This window comes from Apodemus sylvaticus, chromosome 20 (assembly GCF_947179515.1).
Source record: "Apodemus sylvaticus chromosome 20, mApoSyl1.1, whole genome shotgun sequence".
In the NCBI taxonomy this organism is placed as follows: domain Eukaryota; kingdom Metazoa; phylum Chordata; class Mammalia; order Rodentia; family Muridae; genus Apodemus; species Apodemus sylvaticus.
Window position 1 is genome coordinate 40,193,678 of NC_067491.1, and position 13,163 is coordinate 40,206,840.

The 13,163-nt window shown below is 47.6% G+C and overlaps 1 pseudogene; it reads right to left on the minus strand.

Annotated features, from left to right (window-relative positions):
• Window positions 1-5,712: 5,712 nt before the first annotated feature.
• LOC127670807 (glyceraldehyde-3-phosphate dehydrogenase-like) lies at window positions 5,713-6,715 on the minus strand (annotated as a pseudogene).
• Window positions 6,716-13,163: the final 6,448 nt, after the last annotated feature.

Sequence of the window (13,163 nt, forward strand, 5' to 3'; positions counted from 1 at the left end):
CGTGGCCATCTGCCGCCGTCCTCCCTGAGTCCTGTGATCCGCGTGGCCATCTGCCGCCGTCCTCCCTGAGTCCTGTGATCCACGTGGCCATCTGCCGCCATCCTCCCTGAGTCCTGTGATCCACGTGGCCATCTGCCGCCGTCCTCCCTGAGTCCTGTGATCCGCGTGGCCATCTGCCGCCGTCCTCCCTGAGTCCTGTGATCCACCTGGCCATCTGCCGCCGTCCTCCCTGAGTCCTCTCTCCCTGAGTTCTCACGGCTCCAGCCTGGTTGTCCTCGTGATGGATGGGCAAAGCTCTTAGACACACAGAGATGTACCCCCCACACCATGTCCAGACAGCCACCATGGAGCTCGCTGCTTCTGTAGATGTGTGTATGGTGAATGTATGAGAACTTTCTGAAACGTTGGAATGGACACCGTTACCCCACACATCTGTTCAGCCGATGCCTAGACACAGAGAGCAGAATTTAACTCCTAAAGTCAAATTCGTTAGCTGAGGCGAGCTCGGGGGCCCCTCTGCTCGAACGAGGAAAGGATTCAGAGCTCAGATGCCGGACCCACACTGCCAAGTTCCAAACCCCGGCTTGGACACCATTCTTGTAAGGTCTCTGTGCTGTTCTTCTCATCCTGCAAAATGAGAATAATAGTGATCCCTACCTATCTCATAAGAGTTATGGCGATGTGTGTGAGAATTCACACACACACACACACACAGACGCCACACCACACCATACCATACCACACACATAAACACATACACACATACACATACCACACACATGCCACACCATACCATACCACACCACACCATACACACACACACATATACATGCATACAGATACCACACACATATGCCACACCATACCACACATACACATATACACACATACCACACACACACACCACGCCATACCATACCACACATACATATACACACATACCACACACACACACACACCATGCCACACCATACCACACCACACGCACACACATACACCACACCACACACACATATATGCACACCACATACACACTTATATACCAGACACCACACCACATACATATACACACATACCATACACACACATAGATGCCACATGACACATTGCACATCACACACACACACACACACACACACACACACACACACACACACACACATATATATACAGACAAAGGAAGGAAGGGAGGGATAAAGGGAGAGAGGAAGAGAGAGAGAGGGAGAAAGAGAGCGAAACAGTTCTGGGCATATGACGAAAAGAAAACAAACAGCCTAAGGGCTAACAAACATATTCCGCCTGGGAACTCACCAGTCCGGCAGCCCCCTGTCATAGACACTGGTGGAGAACTTGGCATCAGGGGCAGAATACATGATTTCTCATCATCTGCAGCAGCAGCCAGTGTCAGTGCCTGTGTTTACCCCCAAGCACCATGGAGGGTTATAAAGACATCATGGGCTTTTATACGAGGGGATCCTGAGTGTGGGCAGCCCCTATTCTCTATACAGGGCAGTGGCCCCTGTCCTCTCTTTTCTAAGGATGTGTGCTAATCACTATCTCTGAAGAGGTAATCCATAATCCTGCCTACAAGATGAGGATGAATACTGGAGTTCCTCAGAGAATCAGTTCCTGAGAGCATATGGTAGAGCCAGGATGGCTACTGTAACAGGCAGGGTCCTCTGAGTGTGTGAGTGTGCGCGCGCGTGTGTGTGTGTGTGTGTGTGTGTGTGTGTGTGTGTGTGTAAAATATGGATCAACTAGATTGGTTGGTTGGTAGTCCAACTAGTCTCACACTGGAGAAGCCAAGAACCCTGTAGTTATTTCATCTGAGAATCTGGATATCTCCGCAACTCCAGTCGGATGCTCCTCTAGAGGACGGGAGAAATCCCAGAGAGTTACAGGTCTAAGCTGGAATGCCAATGACAGGAGCTTTAATAGTTTGACAGCAACAGGATAGATGAACTTGCCAACCAGCCTGAAAGCAAGCAGGCAAAAAGCCTTCTCCTTTTTCCACATCCTTTGGTCTGGGCTGTCCGCAGAAGGCTGGGTCTTCCTCCTCCTGATAATCAAGGAAATCCCTTACCGCAGTGCCCAGCAGCTTGGGTTTTAGTTGATTCCAGACATTGCCAAGTTGACAGTCAAGGTCAGCCCTCAGAGCTGCCGTAGGAAAAGTGAACCCGCACAGCATAACTTTATGTCTTTGGATAGTTCTGGAATTGCTAGAAGTCAGAGAAAACTGGGACCCGGAGACAAGAAGTTACCCAGACTCCTGGCAAGTCAGAGTGTTTGCGTAGAGGTTGAGTGACTAGACTGCTAAGTGTGCCTCACAAACAGCTTTCTCAAGGAACTGCTGTCAGCAGTTGAGTATGATATTGGGCAAATGAGTGTTCAATTGCGTGAGGGATCATCTATCACTCTCTATCTGAGAAATCCAGGCACTCGATCTTTCCTGACAGGCAGCATGTATATTCTATTGCCAGGAAGGAAGGCAGTTGTCAAATTCCTAATTTTTCCTTTTGAAAAATTAACATTTAGCTCAAACGTGTGAGCTGGAGGAACACATAAGACCTTAATTACAAAGTGCAATTCAAGATTCGTACTAATTAATAAGCTGATGAAAAATTCATTGAAATTCGGAGAAGAATCAAGGGAGGGGGGAACAAAGCCGGCCAGGGTTAACACGGAGTTCTATAAAATGTTTAAGTGTATCCAAATAAGCAGCCACCCCTCTGTTGTAATTATGGTTTAATCACTTGCATGATTATTTCATCTGTAAAACTTTGTTTTCATGTCAAAAGCTGTGCAGAGAATATTTCTTTAAACTTTGCAGTTCCTCGTGGCAATATTATACCAGATTAGAGACTTTAAATACCAGCTTAGCTACCTAAAATATTGTTTGTTTGTTTGTTTGTTTGTTTGTGGGTTGGGGACAGTGTCTAGCTAGCCTGAGTACCCTGAAGCCCACTGTGCATACCCATATAGTCCCAGGTAGCCCAAAACTCACAGTGTCTTACATTGGCCTTGAACTTGTAAAGATTCTCCTACTTCTGCCTCCCAGGGCGTGACGGGTGTGTCTAGGTTCAGCTACTGACTTTAAATGTAAGGGAAACAGCTGGAATCCTGGTGTCACTGTTGACTAGCTGTGACCTCCAGCTAGCAGGTGACTCCCTTAGGGCAGCAGTTCTCAACCTGTGGGCCATGACTCCTTTGGCAAATCTCTATCTTCAAAATTATTTACAATTACGATTCTCGACAGAAGCAAAATTATGATTAGGAAATAGCAGTGAAAATAATTTTATGGTTGGTGGTCAGCACAACGTGAGGAACTGTATTAAGGGGTCACAGCATTAGAAAAGTTAAGGACCACTGCCTTAAAGTTTGTCTTCTGTCCCCAGAGGAAGAAATCACACACACACACACACACACACACACACACACACACGAGGCTGTGGTAAATAAAGATAACGGTTTTGTATTAAGAGTCAGTCATGGCCTTCCCTTTCAGAATCTGAGCTTAGTCAGACAGTCAGATCTAGAACTTGAGGCCAAAGCATAAGTGTTACAGCTGGACTGGTGGACAAGATGTGGGGAGAGAATTCCAGCTACTCCGTGCCTGGAGTACCCACCATGCCCTGCCCGCCATCCACCACCACCACCACTTCAGAAAGACCTGGGAATCTGATGGAGAAGGCTAGATCTACAGAGACAAACTCAAAAGGGCTTACCAAGGGGAGAGGATTCCTCTACCCACCCTACACCCGCTCCTGTGAGGAACAGAAAAGAGAGCTGCTGGTGGAGGGCTAAGGTAGGCCTCCTAGGTCTTAGCGTTAGGAGAGGAGGGAGGCCTCAGCTACAACAGGAAGTGGACTCACCCAGGAGGCAAGAGTTTTGAATTCTGAAGGAGGAGGTGTCCTTGGCCCACCAAACTAACCCCTTAAACAGAGACTTCAACCAGCTAAGTGGATGTGGCCATCAGACAAACATCCCATAATGTGCCCATTTCCTGAGTCACAGAGAGACACCTTTCAGCCTGCTCCATGCCACACAAATCCCAATGGCTAGCCCCCATCCCCGCCACCCCGGACATGGCTGTCAAAGCGTCTCTCCAAACCAGAAGTCTAATTCATGATGGACACTAGGTTGTTAATGTCTCATGTTACCTTCCCTGTACCACATGTCTTAGTTGCTTCTCCTGTTGCTGCGATAAAACACCCTGACAAAACTAACAGTGAAGGGAGGATTTATTTTTGGCTCACCGTTCCAGAGCACAGTCCCTTCCCACTCCATCATGACAGCCACAGTGGCCCCAGCTTGAAGCAGTTTGTCACACTGTCTCTGTAGTCAGGAAGAAAGAGAGCAGAATGATCCTGCTAAGGTCACCCTCTTCTCTTCTGCCAATCCAAAATCCGAGCCCAGGGAATGGTGCCGCTCACAGTGGACAAATCTTCCCACCTCAGTGAACCTAATCACAGTCGTCCCCCGACAGGTGTTTTCAGAGTTCCGTCTCCCAGATGATGCTAGCTGCATATAATCTTTCAAGTTGACAACTGAGATTAACCATCCCACCACCATACAAGAGACCTCTTTTCCTATAGTCCTCCTAAACCACTTGCAGTCCCAAGTGCATTGTGCTCTTGAGTCCTCCGTATAGAATAACCCTACCCGCATCCAGCCTGTGACTAGGCATGCACCTCTCAGGACTGTCTCAGGACCATACTCTGCCCTGACACTCCTTCTCGCTTGCCTTCACTGCAGGCTGCCCCTTGACAACCTGTGGTGCCAGACTTCAGTCCTTTGATTAAGTGTGCAAACAGAAGCCAGCTGTCTGAATTCAAATCTAGTAGCTGTGAGACCTTGGCAAACTAGTCTAGCTCCTGGGCTTATTTATTGGCAAAACAGGGGTGCCAGTAGTAGCCAGGGTAGCTGGAAAGATTATACAGTGTTTAGAGAGCACCCCTAGAAAGAAAACCTGATCTGTAAAAGTAAGTGATAGGTAAGTTATTTTTGTTACCAATTTTTATGTTTTTGCCTTCTCCTGGAATTACTTGTACTATGTTCTCCTTTGTCTTTTTTTTTTTTCATGTTTAATCCTCAAGGCTGCTTTTTTTTTCTTTCTGGTTTCCAAATTACACCAGGGGTGAGTTTTTGTTTTGCCAGATTTTTTTTTGCATTTTTTAAAATTTATGTATCTGGGTTTTGGACTGAATTTATGTCTGTGTACCATGTGCATACCTAGTGACTGAAGAGTCCAGGAGAGGCTGAGGTTGTCAGATGCCCTGGGACTGGACTCATAGATGGTTATGAGCTGCTGTGTGGGTGCTGGGAGTTAAATCAGGGGCCCCTGGAAGAGAAGCTGGTGCTCTTAACCACTGAGCCATCTCTCAGCCCATTTCTAAAAATTTTTTTTGTTAGCACATAAAGCAACAGGTTTCATTGTGATCTTTTTCTCTATTTCTTTATTTCTTCCTTTCTTTCTTCCTTCCTTCCTTTCTTCTTTTCTTTCTTTTTGTGGGTGCAGCAGAACTTTATTGATGGTATTCAAGAGAGTAGGGAGGGCTCCCTAGACCCGTCCTGCTACTATGGGGGTCTGGGATGGAAACGGTGAGGGAGATGCTCAGTGTTGGGGGCCAAGTTGGGACAGGGACTCCCCAGCCACCGAGGGCCTCCCTCTTGTTCTCAGTGTCCTTGCTGGGGTGGGTGGTTCAAGGCTTCTTAGTCCTTGGAGGCCATGAAGGCCATGAGGTCAACCACCCTGCTGCTGTAGCCATGTTGTCATACCAGGAAATGAGCTTTACAAAGTTATCATTGAGAGCAATGCCAGCCTCAGCATCAAAGGTGGAAGAGTGAGAGTTGCTGCTGATGTCACAGGAGACAACCTGGCCCTCAGTGTAGCCCAGGATGCCCTTCAGTGGGCCCTCAGATGCCTGCTTCACCACCTTCTTGATGTCATCATACTTGGCGGGTTTCTCCAGGCAGCATGTCAGATCCACAATGGATACATTGGCGGGAGGAATATGGAAGACCATGCCAGTGAGCTTCCCATTCAGCTCTGGGATGACCTTGCCCACAGCCTTGGCAGCACCAGTGGATGCAGGGATGATGTTTCTGGGCAGCCCCACGGCCATCATGTCACAGCTTCCCAGAGGGGCCATCCACAGTCTTCTGAGTGGCAGTGATAGCATGGTCTATGGTTATGAGCCATGATGCTAAAGTTGTCATGGATGACCTTGGCTGGGGGTGGGGGTAAGCTGTTGGTGGTACAGGATACATTGCTGACAATCTTGAGTGAGCTGTCATATTTCTCATGGTTCACACCCATCACAAACATGGGGGCATCGGCAGAAGGGGTGGAGATGATGACCCTTTTAGCCCCACCCTTCAAGTGGGCCCCGGCCTTCTCCATGGTGGTGAAGATACCAGTCGACTCCATGACATACTCAGCGCCAGCATCACCCCATTTGATGTTAGCGGGATCTCGCTCCTGGAAGATGGTGATGGGCTTCCCACTGATGACGAGCTTCCCGTTCTCAGCCTTGACTGTGCTGTTGAACTTGCCGTGGGTGGAGTCATACTGGAACATGTAGACTACATAGTCGAGGTCAATGAAGGGGTCATTGATGGCAACAATCTTCACTTTGCCAGAGGGAGAGCAGAAGGTAGCCCTGGTAACCAGGCACCCGATACAGCCAAATGCATTCACACTGACTTTCCCCATTGTCTTAAGGTTTCTATTCCTACACAAACATGACCAAGAAGCCAGTTGGGGAGGAAAAGGTTTATTCAGCTTACAGCTCCACATTGCTGTTTATCACCAAAGGAAGTCAGGACTGGAACTCAAGCAGGTCAGGAAGCAGGAGCTGATGCAGAGGCCATGGAGGGATGTTCCTTACTGGCTTGTTTTCCCCTGGCTTGCTCAGCCTGCTCTCTTATAGAACCCAAGACTACCAGCCCAGGGATGGCACCACCCACAAGGGGCCCTCCCCCCCTTGATCACTAATTGAGAAAATGCCCCACAGCTGGATCTCATGGAGGCACTTCCCCAACTGAAACTCCTTTCTCTGTGACAACTCCAGCCTGTGTCAAGTTGATACACAAAACCAGTCAGTACAACCATCATGTCTACAGGACGAGGCTGTCACTGCACAAGAACGTTCAGCTGTCTCTGGAAGAGGGAGGAGCAGAGTCACCCTGGTCTTTTCATATCCCCCATTACCACCCTTAATTCTAACTTGTCACCTCTTTCTCTCCTGCATGCCATGACCTATACTACTTTCTTCAAATTGACTCCCAAGTTCCCAAGGCAGAGCCCACGGAGATCTAGCAGATGAGCTGGCTGTGCCTATATAATATAGATTAGGAAAAATGTATAATTCATCAAATAAAACCCAGCTGTCTGTGGAGCCTGCAGCCATCAGCTCCTCTCTCTACACATGTGCAAAACACCATTTTAGACAGTGACTCAACCATGTGTCCATCTGCCAGCAAAGGCTGTACACACTGCGCGAAGGCAGGCACCAAAGTCTGCCTCGTGTTTCAGTTAGCAAATAGTTTATAAATTATCTTGACAAATGATAGCCTTCCGCCACTGTGCAGTCGGTGAATGGGGGTGGGCTGCCATGTCCAGCCTGTGTTAAAGCAGCTGGGACAACCTCTGTGAAGGCCAGACAATAACAGATGGAAGCCTGCAGAGCCAGGGATGGTGGTGCATGTTTAGGATTCCCAATTCGGGAGGCCAAGGCGGGAAGATGGAGAGTTCAAAGCCAGCCTGGGCTACATGGCAATAATATATCAACAGCATGAGTGATGATAGAAAAATAGAATAGCAAATTTATCACCGGTCCTTGGGGGCTTTCCCTCCTGTTTCCTCTCCTCCCTCCAAGATAGGGATGTCTTTGCTTTTTGACAGCACCTTGGAAGGGGTTTCAGGATAGAATGAATCAGAAATTGGGGGAGGGGTCTGATTTTTAGCAGCAGCAGCGGAGGAGGAGGAGGAGAAGGAGAAGAGGAGGAGGAGGAGGAGGAGGAGGAGGAGGAGGAGGAGGAGGAGGAGGAGGAGGAGGAGGAGAAGGAGAAGGAGAAGGAGAAGGAGAAGGAGAAGGAGAAGGAGGAGGAGGAGAAGAAGAAGAAGAAGAAGAAGAAGAAGAAGAAGAAGAAGAAGAAGAAGAAGAAGAAGAAGAAGAAGAAGAAGAAGAAGAAGAAGAAGAAGAAAGAAGAAAGAAGAAAGAAGAAAGAAGAAGAAGAAGAAGAAGAAGAAGAAGAAGAAGAAGAAGAAGAAGAAGAAAGACTCTCACTATTCACGAAGCCCTCATCCCTCAGGCTTGAAGAAATTAGAAGCTAATAATTTATATTGAAATCCAACGTCCTATTTCTGGTCTCTGTCTTTTGATGGACAGGTCTGGAAATACAGATTGATTTGAAAATCTAAAGCTCTTTAAGGGGAGCCGTAGTTATTCCTCCATAGACTCTAAGAAAGGAGAGGGTGGGGATCCCAACGACGGAGGGAAGGGGTCCTGGAGGAAAGCTATGCCTCCTTTCAAAGGAAACTCTGACAACCGCTTCTAATCTGTCTTCCCTTCCCCAGCCTTCCAGACCTCAAATTGGCAGAAAATAATTTTTCCCACCCGTGCGAATTAAAACGCCCTCAAGCTGCAAGTAGTTAGATTCTCTGGACAGTGGCACTGTTCTGATGTTATCGGCTGTCTTCCTGTTTTCATGAATTATGTATAAGAAGCAGCAGATATTAACGGTGGATTCTTCCATGGCTGACGGTATCGCCACCAGACAAGTCTGTGAACCTTCCACACAGTTGATTCATCTGTAGCTCTCACAGGTCTCCACGCTCCGGGCTGTCATGTGCCAAGAACTTTGGGAAGCAGCCTATCTCCACTGTTCTCTTGGCAGTAAAAAGGGGGGAGAGAGAGAGAGAGAGAGAGAGAGAGAGAGAGAGAGAGAGAGAGAGAGAGAGAGAGAGAGAGAGAGAGAGAGAGAGAGAGAGAGGAGACTCATTGTCTTCCCTCCTTCTTTGGTCCCACATCTGAGGAATAGTCCTAGAGCTCCTGGTGGTGCCAAGTCCGTGGACTCGATGCCCGATGATATCTGTACGGCCGGTATGGGTCAGTCAGCTCAGCTCTGAGCCTAAATGCCTACCCAGCGAATGCTTGTCATTTTGGGCAAGCATTTGGGCAAAGGCTCAAGCTGGAGGGAAAGCCATGCCTCTCCGTGCCCCTTTTCCTATCTATGTTCACATGAATTATGTCTTTGGAAAGGAAACGAAAATCTTCCGGCCCCACGCTTTGATTCCTCCATCCGACAGATTTGTATTTTCTGTGATGCTTCCCACGGGAGAGCCACGGCCGTGATCAATGATTATAGGGCGAAAGCTGACTTGCTAAGAGCATTCTAAACGGTTAGTAAGGACATCATGGAAGTCAGTACAGGAAGCGAGCTAAGAGCTAGGGAGCAGAAGGAAGGCAAACTGGGAGACAGCGCATTCAGGTACTAAGAACAGCAGGCACCAAGTCTCAGCGCGGTTAACAGGGGGGGCTGTTAGAGGAACCCGAAGATAGCCCAGAGCCTGGGGTTTGTAAATTCAGCTTCAATCTCCAGCTTAACACTTCTTGATTCTCTGCTGCCCCTTAGGGACTGAAAAATACTCCATCTCAGCCTTTCTCCACCCACCCCTGTTCCTTCCCCCAAGTGGCTTACAACCTTCCTAATGCGGAGACCCTTTAATCCAGTTCCTCATGTCCCGGTGACCCTCCTCAACCATAAAACTACCTTCGTTGCTACTTCATAACTGTAATTGTGCTACTTTTATGAATCGTAATGTGAATATCTGATGTGCAGGACATCTGACAGGGACCTGCAAGGGGGTCAAGACCCACAGGTTGAGCACGCCGCTTCGTGGTCTTCTCAACAGCTCCTTCATGTGGTCAATAAAACCAACCTCTCATCTTAGGGATGAGGCACAGAGCCTGTCACCTAGAAAGAACACCGTGAATGCAGTGAGTGTTTACTGAGCCCTGGCTGAGAACCTACAAGCACCCAGAATGCCCCGCGAGGCACCGCGAAATAAGTCACAATCGAAGCAAGGTGAAATAAGTCACGATCCCCCATCACCCCCCCCCACCCCACCCCACAGCAGTGTCATCCAGTCAGTCAAAGGGATGGTTCTCACACTAACGATCTTGGAAATTTCTCAGAATATAACATTAATCTTTAAAAGCAGGATACAAAATTCATCATAAGGCACTCTCTCCGTTTCATGTGGAAAAAAATATATATATGCAAAGGAAAAGAGAAGCAAAGTTATCAGCAGGTTGTCTATGGTGGTGGCACTACTGGGGACTTCTGTGGTTCTTTTTCGTACTTCTCTATCCCCCCCCCCCCACACACACACATACACACATACAACCAAGACGTGTTAAATAATTGAATTAATTGGTGATTGAAATAATTTATTTGAATTATAATCAAGCACTTAATACACGCCAGTATTGTTTGCAATTCAGCGATAGGCAGACTATAAGTAGGGTATCGCTTCTAAAGAAAAGTGTTTAATCTGGCTGGTTGGTTTTGGGGTGGGGCTGTTGCTCTTGTTCTGAGATGGAGTTTCACGAATGTTAGACCTTGGACTTGTTACCCAGCCAAAGACCACCTTCATGTCCTGAGGATTATGAGTGCTGGTGTGAGCCACTCCGTCCGGCTCAAGGAACACTTTGGTAATTGTAGTGGGTCAGCCTGATGGTGCTTGTATTCTAACGCTAGTATTGGTCCCCCAATCCTGGTTGCCCCAGAGAGGAGAGAGTCTGTTCATGGGTGCTAACTAAGTAACCCTTCCCCCACGTCATTTCTGACTGGTAAATAAATGCTAACAGCCAATAGCTGGGCACAAGAGACATAGATGGGGTTGAGGTTTCATGGGCTTGGGGTCAGAGGAAGACCATGAGGAAAGGAGAGGATACAGGAGGAAGAAGGAGAGGCCACCATGGGCTAGTGATCCATCAAAATGTGGCCCTGAGGGCTGGCCAATTGGAGTGAGGAGCAGCCCAAAACATAGGAAGTAGTAAGTAATGATTCAGGGTTATGAATAGGAAAGCAGATTTTAATAGCATATAGGTAAGCATCCAAGCAGCTCTTGTGCTGTTTAAGGCTTATTGTAACTATGAAGGCCATGTATGTTTTTTAATCCAGGAACTAAAGGGTCAAAGGCAGGGTAGCAACTCTGGGTTGGGATTAAAAATTTCAACAACAAGTGATTTGTTCTCTTTTAAAATAAGTCGCTTTTAAAAAATAAGGGGTAAGGGCTTGGTAGATGGCTCAGCAGTTAAGGACTCAGACTTTCTTGCTAATACCTGAGTACAGTTCCTGTTATCATACTATCTCAAAGAGCATCTGATGCCTCTGGCCTCTGCAGGTGTCTGTATTAATGTCACATGCCCCGCCCCAACACATGCATGCACATGCATGTACACATATACATGCATGCACAGACACGCACGCATACACACATGTATGCACATACATACACACACATTTAAGACCTGGAAAATAACTCCAAAAATGCTCTTTTCTGAAGCTACCAGAAGGACAAGTGTCATCCAGAAGCATCTTGACAGTCCCTGCTCAGGATGTCAAAGACAGGTACACACAAGTCTCCATTTGTCATTTCTCACCCAGGCAAGAACAAGGCCTCCCCTGTCAGGTCCTCTAAATCCCAGGCTCCGTCGCCATGGAGCTGAGGGTTCTGCACCATTTGCCATTTGCCATTTGCGTTACAGATTCCACCTCCACCTCCCTGTCTGCTCCCTTCAGTTCATCCCCCCTGCAGGTACATTTCTGAGAGATTTCCCCCTAGGAATGAGCCTTCAAGGATTCAGGATAAAATCCCATGCCTGAAGTCTGGCTCTGACTGGCTGGATCCTAACTATACCCTATGCAGGCAGGGGCTTGTGATTATACCACAAGACAAAGCCAGTGGGGAAACAGCAGGAGCCCAAGAACTCCCATGAGCTAAGAGCAATTGTTACTATGCAAATTGTTTTTCATAGTAGGGAGATAACAGGCAAATGAAATATAAGAGCCTGGCAGAGATTTTTCTAAACCAAGGCTGGGGGCTGGGGGACTCTCTGATAGACCCTCAGCTTGTCTGTTTCGAAAAGAATCTTTTAGATTTTGTTTTATGTGTATGTGAGTGTTGTCTGTATGCATGTATGTACATCATGTGCGTGTACATATGCATGTGCGTGTGCACGTGTACGTGTGTGTGTGTGTGTGTGTGTGCAGTATCTGCAGAAGTTGGAAGAGATCATCAAATTTCCTGGAACTGGAGTGACAGAGAGTTGTGTGTTGTGGATGGGCCTGGTGCTGTTCTTGTGAACCAATCCTCTAATGAATAAAGGAGCCAATCACTGGGTGAGTAGAAGGGACTTCCTGGCTGGACGGTGGGGGATTTTAAGCACAGGGCTGGCGTTGTAGCGACCTGCCAATGGGAACCTAGCAAGCTGAGTGGAGAGATTTTGGAGTTGAGAGTCAGAGTCTCCATGAGATAAAAACAGGTTGGCCACTGCCCAACAGTATGTAGCCGACCAGGCCACTGGGCAGAGGCACAAGCACAGGAATGTGCTGGTTTTGATTTTTATTATTTCCCACAACAGTTGTGAGCCACAATGTGGGTGTTGGGAACGAAATCCAGGTCCTCTGCAAGAGCCCACGCTCTGAGCTGTGGAGCTACCTCTGCAGCCCTAAGCTCTGCTTGCCTTTAGCAGGGAGACTCTGAAACTGAATTTGTCTCTAGTGTGGCTCCTCCTCTGCGGTTAGCCTCATCAGCGTCTCTTTCTCCTCTGCCAACATTTCAACATAGCCTTGACTGGAGGGTCTCTTTTAGAATATTGTACTTCCTGCCAGGGAAATGTGTTTTAGAGCTTAAGTGACAGGCAGGAGGAGCAAAGTTAACTCCAGTCAGTTAATACTGAGTTGTCTACTTTTTCATATGCTTGGGGGAAACTGTCTAGAACATCAAAACTATGTTTTTTTATTATTGGCCATGGCGTCCCAAGCTGTAAAACAGGAGTTAATGGAGAGCCAGCAAAGAGAAACGCATTAAGTAAGTCATGATAAGCATACTATGTAAATGTGATAAAAATACCCGTGAAGTGGTGCAT